Raw genomic sequence first — 11,258 nt, forward strand, 5'->3', positions numbered from 1 at the left:
GGGTTTTCTACATAAAGTATCATATTATCTGCAAAGAGTGAGAGTTTGACTTTTTCTTTGCCAATTCTGATGCCTTTTATTTCTTTTTGCCAAGGCTAGAACTTCTAGTACTACGTTGAATAGCAGTGGTGATAGTGGACATCCCTGCTGTGTTTCTGACCTTAGTGGAAAAGCTCTCAGTTTTTAACCATTGAGAATGATATTCGCTGTGGGTTTTTCATAGATGGCTTTCATGATATTGAGGTACCTTCTATCCCTAAACTGTGAAGAGTTTTCATCAAGAAAGGATGCTGTACTTTGTCAAATGCTTGTTCGACATCGACTGAGAGTATCATGTGGTTCTTGTTCTTTCTTTTATTAATGTGTTGTATCACAGTGATTGATTCATGGATGTTGAACCAGCCTTGCAGCCCAGGAATAAATCTCACTTGTCATGTGAATAATCCTTTTAATGTACTGTTGGATCTTATTGGCTGGTATTTGGTTAGAATTTTTGCATCTGTGTTCATCAAGGATATTGGTCTGTAATTCTCTTTTTGATGGGGTCTTTGTCTGGTTTTGGTATCAAGGTAATGCTGGCCTCATAAAATGAGTTTGAAAGTTTTCCTTCCACTTCCATTTTTTGGAACAGTTTCAGGGAAATAGGTATTAATTCTTCTTTAAATGTTTGGTAGAATTTCCCTGGGTAGCCGTCTGGCCCTGGTCTTGTTTGTTGGAAGACTTTTGATAAATGCTTCAATCTCCTTACTGTTTATGGATCTGTTCAGGTCTTCTATTTCTTCCTGGTTCAGTTTTGGTAGTTTATGTCTCTAGGAACGCATCCATTTCTTCCAGATTGTCAAATTTGCTGGCGTAGAGTTGCTCACCATATGTTCTTATATTTGCTTGTATTTCTTTGGTGTTTGTCATGATCTCTCCACTTTCATTCATGATTTTATTAATTTGAGTCCTTTCTCTTTTCTTTTAGAGAAGTCTGGCTAGGGGTTTATCAATCTTATTAATTCTTTCATAGAACCAGCTCCTAGTTTCGTTGATCTGTTCTACTCTTCTTTTGATTTCTAGTTCACTGATTTCTGCTCTGATCTTTATGATTTCTCTTCTCCTGCTGGGTTTAAGCTTTCTTTGCTATTCTTTCTTTAGCTCCTTTAGAAGTAGGGTTAGGTTGTATACTTGAGACCTTTCTTGTCTCTTGAGGAAGGCTTGTATCACTATATACTTTACTCTAAGTACAACCTTTGCTGTGTCCCACAGATTTTGAAAAATTGTGTTTTCATTGTCATTTGTTTCCATAAATTTTTTCAATTATTCTTTAATTTCCTAGTTGACCCATTCATTCTTTAATAGGGTGCTTTTTAGGCTCCATGTATTTGAGTTCTTTCCCACTTTCCTCTTGTGATTGAGTTCTAGCTTCAGAGCATTTTGGTCTGAAAATATGCAGGGAATGATTCCAGTCTTTTGGTACTGGTTGAGACCTAATTTAGGACCCAGGATGTGATCTATTCTGGAGAGTGTTCCATGTGCACCAGAGAAGTATGTGTATTCTGTTGATTTGGGATGGAATATTCTGAATATGTCTGTGATGTCCGTCTGGTCCAGTGTGTCATTTAAAGGCCTTATTTCCTTGTTGATCTTTTGCTTGGATGTCCATTTCAGTGAGGGGAGTGTTTAAGTCCCTTACTATTATCATATAATTGCCGATGTGTTTCTTTGATTTTGTTATTAATTGTTTTATATAATTGGCTGCTCCCATGTTAGGGGCATAGATATTTAAAACTGTTAGCTCTTCTTATCGGACCGACCCTTTAAGAATGATATAGCGATCTTCCTCCTCTCTTAGGATAGTCTTTGGCTTAAAATCTAATTTATCTGATATATGGATTGCCACCCCAGCTTCCTTTTGATGTCCATTATCATGGTAAATTGTTTTCCACCTCCTCACTTTAAATCTGGAGGTGTCTTTGGGTCTAAAATGAGTTTCCTGTAGACAGCATATCAATGCATCTTGTTTTTTTTAATCCATTCTTATACCTGTGTCTTTTAATTGGGGTGTTTAGCCCATTTACATTCAGGGTAACTACTGAAAGATAAGAATTTAGTGCCAATGTATTGCCTATAATGTGACTGCTACTGTATATTGTCTCTGTTCCTTTCTGGTCTGTTACTTTTAGGCCCTCTCTTTGCTTAGAGGACCCTTTCAGTATATCCTGTAGGGCTGGTTTGGCATTTGCAAATTCTTTATTTTTTGTTTGTCCTCTAAGCTTTTTATCTCTCCTTCTATTTTTTGTGACATCTTAGCTGGATATAGTATTCTTGGCTGCATATTTTTCAAGTTTAGTGCTCTGAATATGTCATGCCAGTTCTTGGCCTGGCAGGTCTCTGTGGATAAGTCTGCTGCCAATCTAATATTTCTACCTTTGTATGTTACAGACTTGTCCCGAGCTGCTTTAGGATTTTCTCTTTGTCACTAAGACTTGTAAGTTTTACTATTAGATGTTGGGGTGTGGACCTATTTTTATTGATTTGGATATTTATTGATTTTATTGATTAAGCATCTGTGTGATGCTTATTTCCTTTGCCATATTAGGGAAGTTCTCTACTATAATTCACTCCAATATACCTTCTGTCTCTCTCTCTTCTTCTTCTTCTGGGATCCCAATTATTCTAATCTTGTTTCATCTTATGGTATCAGTTTTCTCTGGAATTCTCCCCTCTTTGTCCAACAGTTGTTTGTCTCTCTTTTGCTCAACTTCTTTATTCTCTGTAATTCGGTCTTCTATATCACTAATTCTTTCTTCTGCCTCATTTATCCTATCAGTAAGAGCCTCCAATTTTTTATTGCACTTCATTAATAGCTTTTTTAATTTCAACTTGGTTAGATTCTAGTTCTTTCATTTCTCCAGAAAGGGCTTTTAGTTCTCCAAACAGAGTTTATCTAATATTTTCCCTGCCTTTTTGAGCCCAGCTAGCACCTTGATAATTGTCATTCTGAACTCTAGTTTTGACGTATTTCCAATGTCCATATTGATTAGGTTCCTAGCCATTGGTACTGTCTCTTGTTCTTTTTTTTTTTTTATGGTGAGTTTTTCTGCCTTGTCATTTTATCCAGATAAGAATATATGAACAATAGAATAAAACACTAAAAGTGTGGGAAAGATCCCAGAAAAATATATGCTCACCAAATCAGTAGAGACCCAAAACCAGGGGGAGAAGAATGGCTGGAAATAAATAAATAAATAACATATACATATATATATTAGATTGGTGGATAGAACAGACTCACACACTTGATTTTGGGTGTATTCTGGTCTTGTAGGATAAACTACCTCCCAGAATTTTAAAGAAAGAAAAACTTACATATATAAAAAATAAGGTTAAGCACAACGAAGGGATGGGATATGACTATAAAGATGAAAATTAAAGAAAGATTCTAAAAAAGGAATTGATAAGATAAGTCGGGTGGAAAAGAAAATAAAAAAAGAAAAGAGAATGTGATCAGGCTGGAAACTAGAAAATAGCCATGTGCTAGATTTATGGTATATTTTCATCTATTAGAAGAAATTGCATCCCAAAATTTTAAAGAAAAAAAAATCATATATGTATATAAAATATAAGGTTAAATACAATAAAGGGATAAAATATGAATATAACAATGGAAATTTAAAAAGATTTTTTTAATTGTATTGTTAAGATAAAATAGTTAAAAATGTTAAAAGAGGAAAGAGGAAAAGTTAAAAAAATAGAATATGAAAAAGTAAAATTTAAAAAAATTAACTCTGCAAGACAAAAGGATATAAGAAAGCCATGAATTCTGTGCACTGATTTCCTCTAGCTCTGGAGTTCAGCAATTCTCATTGATTGGTGAACTTGGTCTTGGTTGGATGTTCTTACTGATCTTCTGGGGCAGGGGCCTCTTGCAGTGATTCTCAAATGTCTTTGCCCGAGGCAGAATGGCACTGTCCTTTGCAGGGGCCAGGGTAAGTAATCTGCCCTGGTTCACATTCAGTAGCTTTTGTTTCCTGAACACTTTTCCTTAGAGCTTTGAAGGATGGGAATGAAAATGGCAGCCTCCTAATCTCTGGTCTGGAGGAGCTGAGAGCTCAGGGCCCCACTCCTTATTGCACCCTCAGAGAAAAGCAGTCAATCCCTCCTGTCTCCCTGGTCTCCAGCTGCGCTCCGTGCTCAGCCATCCTGTGACTGAGCGTTTCTATCTCTGGCACATGGTCCTTTTTAGAGTCTCCAAACACAGCCGATTCCTGCAGCATGCTGCCATGCTGCTCCTCCCAGAGAAGGAAGTGGGGGGGTCTCTCCAGAACTGCCACTAGTGTAGTTCTCCTCAAAGAGCAGTGGCCTGACTGTGCCTTGGGTCAAGGTTTTAGGTAACCCTTAGCTGAGAGCACACTCCTTGGTTCCATCTCTGTAGCCACCTTCCCCATTCTGATACCTGGCAGTTCGTCACACCCAGGCACCCCTGTTCTTTTTGTGACCTCACTGGTGCTGAGACCACACTGTCCCCATGAGGGCTCCACCCCTGCTCAGCCTCTGGAGTAAAGTCCCTTAGTGGAGCAAACTTCTAACAGTTCTGATTTTGTGCTCTGCTGCTCCACCGCTTGCCAGGAGCTGGCCCCTACCCCTACAGTCTGTCTTTCTGTCGCTTTGGATTCACTTCTCTGTATGTCCTACCTTCCAGAGAGTGGTCGATTTTCTGCTCCTAGAATTGCTGCTTTTCTTCTCTTCTATCTCCTGTTGAGTTTGTAGGTGTTTGGAATGGTTTGATAACTATCTAGCTGAACTCCTGGGACCTAATGATATTTCAGTCTTCTACTCCTCTGCCATCTTGCTTCCTCCTCTACTATATTTTGGTTGCTGTAACTATCTCTTTTCTTAATTGCTAATTTAACAGACCTGTGGAATTCTAGAAGTGCAATTATCCTCCAGTGTAATTGCCTTCTGCAAAAATTTTCTCCCATAAAACTTCTGCAAAAAAATTTTGTTCTGTTTGATACTACCTGTGAATGTATATAGATGCCTTCTTGGCTATACAGAGTGGTGTTGTCTAGAGCTCCTTGGCTTCAGAAAGAGTAAGTTATCTCTATGATTGGAATACCCCCTTTAATTAGGAGACTTTGTTACTATGGCTGTTTCAGGTGTCCCATCATCTCACATCCCATCTGGGTATAGCAGATGATGTTATGAGTGGTCTGATTGGTATCACTTAAGAGCTTTTGTTTAAATATTTCATGTTCACTTATAAAAAGTTATGCACATTAAATAGCTCCTAAATTCTTTAGTATCACTTAAATGCAGATAGTATAATATACACTCTTCTCAACATTCAATTATGCAATAAGTGATTTGCTTCATAAATATAAACAAAAGGACCTACTGTGTGGCAGGTTGTATATTAGATTATGTGAGGAATTAAAAGATTCAGGAAGTGTTTCTTGATTGGTGCTCTGGGAATTCGTGGGTAAGAAAAGCACACAAATAATTATTATCCCAAATCAAATGCATTTGATGACTAACATAAACAACAACAACAACAAAAAAACAAGCAGTAAGTGTTGTGGGAGCTCAAAAAAAAGGAAGGGGAAGGACACTTGGGATGACATTTCAGCAAAGGCTTCAGAAAGAGATGGCGTTGGAGGTGAACCCTGAAGATGGACACTTAACAATAGGCAAGTCTCAGGATGAATGGAAACAGAGTTAACAAAGATGCTTTCTCTAAATGTCAAGAATGTATGAACATTCATCACAAGGAAACAGCCATTGCTTCCTTCCTCTAAAACCCACATGTGATCTAGTAGCAGAGTGCTATATGCTTGGTAACAATATATGGCAACAAATGTTCTTGGTCTCCTTTGACTGAGATAGAAAGGGGACACTCATCAAAAGTGCTAAGAATCATCAAGACCTCTTGTACCTGTCACAGATAAAACCAGTTAGAGCAACTGAATAAAGCATAGTTGTACTGATTTGAAATATTTTCCAGCAGCTTCCTTCTCAGCATCTCTTAATTGTTTGAATTTGCAAAGAGTTTATCTTTCCCACATTGAGAAATCAGGGACAAATCAAAAGGAGTTTTGGTCATTGTTGATAAATATTCTAATTAAACCCTTCATTGACTGACGAATGGCAAGAGTCAGCAGCAGGTGGTAACAGTTCATTTGTAATCATTATAATTGTTTGAAATAATTCAGTTTTCTGTTCCAGGATTGTTTTTGGAGAAGAGGCCTGGGAAAGACAGTGCTGATGGGCATGATTTAAACAGTATCCTTATTAAAAGTACACATTATATTTGCTGGTTAAGTTATTGGTAAATTTAAGTATATTGTGAATAGATAAAACTAATCATTTGTTGCAAAATAATAATAACTACAGCTGTTCTCCCTTTAATTTTTAAGAGAGGAAATACCATGTTCACCTTGGTATGCATATCTGACATGACATACTTTCTTTCTAAAGCATTCAAGGTGTCTGATGTTATAATTTTTTTTTCATTATGAATAGACATCCACATGGGCTTTTTTTTTTCTTTAAAATTTATGGAACATATGCAATATCCACTTCACCCAAAGCTATAGAATAAGGACGCTATTATTGTAGCCATCTGTCTCTTCACATCAGTGTCTACTGTGGTATTATAGTCCAGTTTTAGGGCTTTGTAAGAAACAATATTGGTTAACATTAATAACTACCTTCGTCTGACACTGTACATCTCTATTTGGAGTCAGCACCTGGAAGCATCTTTCCCAGTCCTGGGGGCAGTGGTGCAGGAGGAAGGACAGCTCTCCTGAGGGAGGTGGAGTCAGCTCCTGCAAGCATCCTTCCCAGTCCTGGGTACAGTGGTGTGGGAGGAGGGACAACTCTCTTCAGGGAGGTGGAGGAAGCACCTCCTAGTTTGCTCCACTTGACTGAGGCCCAAAGGAAAGGGTGAGTCAGTCTCCTACTTCCTATTGTAACTCTGCATTTGCCGTGTTCCACCTTGACAGGCAGTAACAGTTCCAGCCAATGCTAATTTGGGTAACATCTAAAAGGCTTGCCTGACAAGGCAGATTCAAATTGTGAAGCAATCCCCTCACATACTGAGACCTTGTTAGCTAGATTAGTGGTGGATTGGCTCCTTGTGACAGCTTGTTTGCTAGAGGTGAGCTATCTGCATTTCCAATGCAGGCAGGTTATATCATCATTTAAAGAAAAAAATAAAGATGTCGTTTTTCTTGTTTGTCACAGAGTTCATGTAATATTCCCTTTTGATTTTCTCATTGTTGACTTCAGAAAGAAATAGCAGCAAGTGTGTACCTTTGAGTGCGACAGCTAATTTTGTTATGGATGAACAGGGTATTGTGACAAAACAGTGGCACAGCTGTCATAACAGCTGTTACACATTAATCATGACAGTGACAAATAGCATAATTACCTTATCTGGAATTCCTAGCATGCACGCTCAGTATGCCCCACTGCCGAGTGAACATATCACACATGGTTTAATTAAAAAGTCATCAATACAGGTTAGTTAGACAAGGGCTAGAAGACATTGATCCAAAATGAAAATAAAATTATTTATAGGTTGGTGTTTAGGGACACCCAAAGACCAATTACTTAGCCGACCAATAATTTGAATCTATTTCCCTAACTGGTCCTTCTCAATGTGCATATCACATGGTAAATTACCTGTTCTGCCCCAGACCAGCAGCCTTTCTTCCATGAAATATTTGATCCCCTCTTTTTCTGCTCTCAACATGAGTCCTTGAGAGCTGTCTTTATGTGCTGTTAATTGATTGAAGGGACTGTATTGATTAACATATGATTAACAGTGAATAAGTTGTAGCCAACATTTTTTTTTAAACTTGTTTTGCATGTCAGGTACTGAACAGAATGATATTAAATGGAGTGAATTTTTATTTAGTGATTCTTCCTAAGTAAAGAATATAGGCAGGTGAGACTGGGTTTATGCCTAGAAATAACAGTCTCTTACATGTGCTGTGTTTTAATATGTATGCCTGTATTCAGGTGCATATACATGTCACATCAGTATGTATAAATATACACATATGCCAAATATATGTACATTTTTGCCCCCCCCCCCCGCCGGTAGTTTAAGCTCAACAATTCATTGAATTTACTGATTGAATTCCTGGGAGCTGGTTCCTGAATTGCTCTGAAGCTGCCTCGATGAAATATTAATGAATCAATTTCCATAGACATGGACTCATTATCTTGCTGGATGCCATTGGAAAACACAGTCCTGCCTGCGGTGTCCTTCCACCTGCCTGTGACATGATTTGATTTTCTCTCTCTCATTTTTTAATTAAATAAAAAAATTGCTATCAGGAAATTTTTTGATAACTTTGGAACAGACATTTCCATTTCTCTAGATAGGCACCTAAATGGAGGTAAGCCATTTGAAATAAATTTACGTACCACTTAAGTGAGGTATTGAAAAGTGGATCCTGGAAACAAGAAAAAGAGGTGGTCAGTTTAGTACTGTGGTCTCTGTAATACCCTTTGGAAATGAGGAAACTGGTTTTTTTTTTTGGAACAACCAATCTAATGTGAGAAATGTTTATATTTTAGGAAGCTGGGCCAACCGTCTAATTGTTTACAATGTAATCAATTTTAGAAAAAGCTACTAAACACAAACATATTGTCACTTTAATTTAGGACTGATAGAATGTAGATGGAATTACTCAGGCTGTGTCTACAAATGCCAAAACAGCTGTTAGAACATGAAAAATTCAGTCAGTCAAGCAGTGATTATCTACATACAATATAAATAGCTGGTTTTAGGTATTTTGTGTTCACTGAAATTGACTGGTTTTGTGTATGTGTGTGTGTGTGTGTGTGTGTGTGCCTTATACAAGTCAATCCAGGGATGTAATAAAGCACATTAAACTACAATTATACCAAACAGAAAGTTTCTAGCTTCCTTCCTTCCCATTCATTCTGTTCCAGTGAAGATTATTAATGCCTGCTTTGGGTACCATCAATACCCACTTTATAGAACTCTGAAAAATTCCCTGGTAAATGGTTGCCAACATTGTTAAAGACCAGGGTTATGTTCTCAAATTCAGTGGCTTTCACCATTTTGAATTAGAACCAGTACAATATCTGAATGTCATGTGACCTGAGGACAATATTATCATTTGAACACATACATATTATATGACCTGAAAATGACTTTTGAATTTCCCTTTCTTAAGGAAAGTATGAAAGCTAAACCAAGGAAGTCCTCTCAATACAAAGCCAGAAACAAAACTATACAAAATTACCTTTGTTGAGAGAACTCTGCTCTCCAAGAACTCATCCCATTTCCGTCTAGGTCCTGGGGAATCCACTTGTGTCCACTTCTCCCCAGGCTGACCTGATGCTGTACTACAGATCTGAGGAATGCCTCAGAGAACCTCCTGGTTTGACATAGTTTGATGAAAGAACGAAAAAGACCCACCAGGGTACCTCCTTATAGCATTTCTTACATGTAATGGCAAAGAACCCATCAATATGGGCAGCCCATGGATGTACCCTTGGTAATAAACCCCTCCTCTGGGTTTAAATCAAGTCAGAAATGACCTAGAACTGCTCTCAGAGGCTGGACACCATTCTAGACCTTTAGTCTCAGGATTGAGGTCCTACTGAAACTAGAGGCAGAAATTCAAGTAAGTGTCTTGAAAAATAACCCAAGATTATTTATTCCACTGAGAGATATTCTAAGAGATTATACCGAGGAAGAATCAAATTTAGGTCAATTTATGAAAGTAACAAGAAAATAAAAGCAGCTTCATCCTTTCACAATCAAGCCTTTTAGAAAGAATCTCCCTCCCTCTTCACCATTTATGGTACTTTTTGCAGTAGGGCTGTATTTTCTACTCTGCATTGCTGCTCTTTATGTGGCATCATCTCTTGGTGCTTTGTAAGCTCTTTGAAAGTTGATTCTCCTTTTTCTTCTTCATGGCCGAGGAGGATTGCATCTACATGCTGTAATTGCTGAATGAATACACACATAATGAATAATAATGTGTTGGCTTTAGTAATTTAAAAAGGCATGGATTTGCTCTGAAACATTCCTGTTGTTTCCTGAATTTGGCATATTACTTGACTGAAAATTCTGAGAAGGCCAAAATGCTTATCTTTAAAACAAGTTCTCTTCCACCTTCTTTTCATTAGATTGTTTTATTCCCTTCTCCCCTCCTGTCTGCTAGTATAAGATACTCTTTACATAAAGGTTGGGTTGACTTTTATTGGTGCTAATGGAATGGGGTGTTGATCCATTGGCCGATATACTAACTGACATTTTTCTCTCCAAACTTTCCTATTTCTGATCTTCCCTAAACTTGAGGGGTAACCTGTACATATTATGCCTAACAATTGTGTAAGTTATACAAATTTACATGTGATTTTACATTCAAGTTTCACAATTGTTTTATGCTTTCTAAATTTGCTCAGTCTAATACCTAAGGAAATCCAGTGGTTATCCTTATCCACCTTGAGAGAATTGATAAGAGCAAAACTTTGTGTCTGTCTGCATCCTATCACCTCTTGGGTTTGTGGCCAGGTCTTTTGTTCTTTCTGCCTCAGAATATTTCGGTTGCACTTCCTCCATCCATCAGTGACAATCAGCAGGTTTTCCATGTAAGAACTAGCAACAGCAATTGTGTTTATCTCCCTGACTAAGAGGTTTCCTATTTATCTTCCCTGAGGTGTTGCCCCTGTGGCTGTCCTGATATTGAGCAGCTGGACTGATTACACCCTGGAGCCACTTCTGTGGACACATAGACCAACACCATTTTCATTGCCTTAGTGCCGAAGAAGTTTATCTTCTATCAGAGAGATTTACTGCTTTCTTCATGAATTGTTAAGACTACCCACCCCCCACTTCTGCCACCCCAGGTTTCCTTTCCTCCTCCTTATTTGGTTGTAAACTAAATTAGCATAATCTGATTGGATTTTTTACAGCTGATTAGTTTTTGTTTCCTGCCATTATTAGCAAGGATTTCCAGTAGAGCTTCTGAGCTTCTGTAGAAAAACCTTGGCTGGTTAAATATACAACATAAATATCTTGCATAAAAAGAAAATGACTTTAGTTGGTAAGTGTACCTCTAAAAGTGTCAGTTTTACTTGCCGTATCTAAATGCACACTAAATCCATAGTAAAGACACGGCTTTAGACATTGTTCACTAGGGCTTTTTTTTTTTTTTTTTTTCTTTCTGATGTTGCTTCATCTGTTAGGACATAATCCCTCAAACTTGTAGTAGAGTTTTTTG

Source organism: Meles meles, chromosome 11, assembly GCF_922984935.1.
Source record: "Meles meles chromosome 11, mMelMel3.1 paternal haplotype, whole genome shotgun sequence".
NCBI classification, from domain to species: domain Eukaryota; kingdom Metazoa; phylum Chordata; class Mammalia; order Carnivora; family Mustelidae; genus Meles; species Meles meles.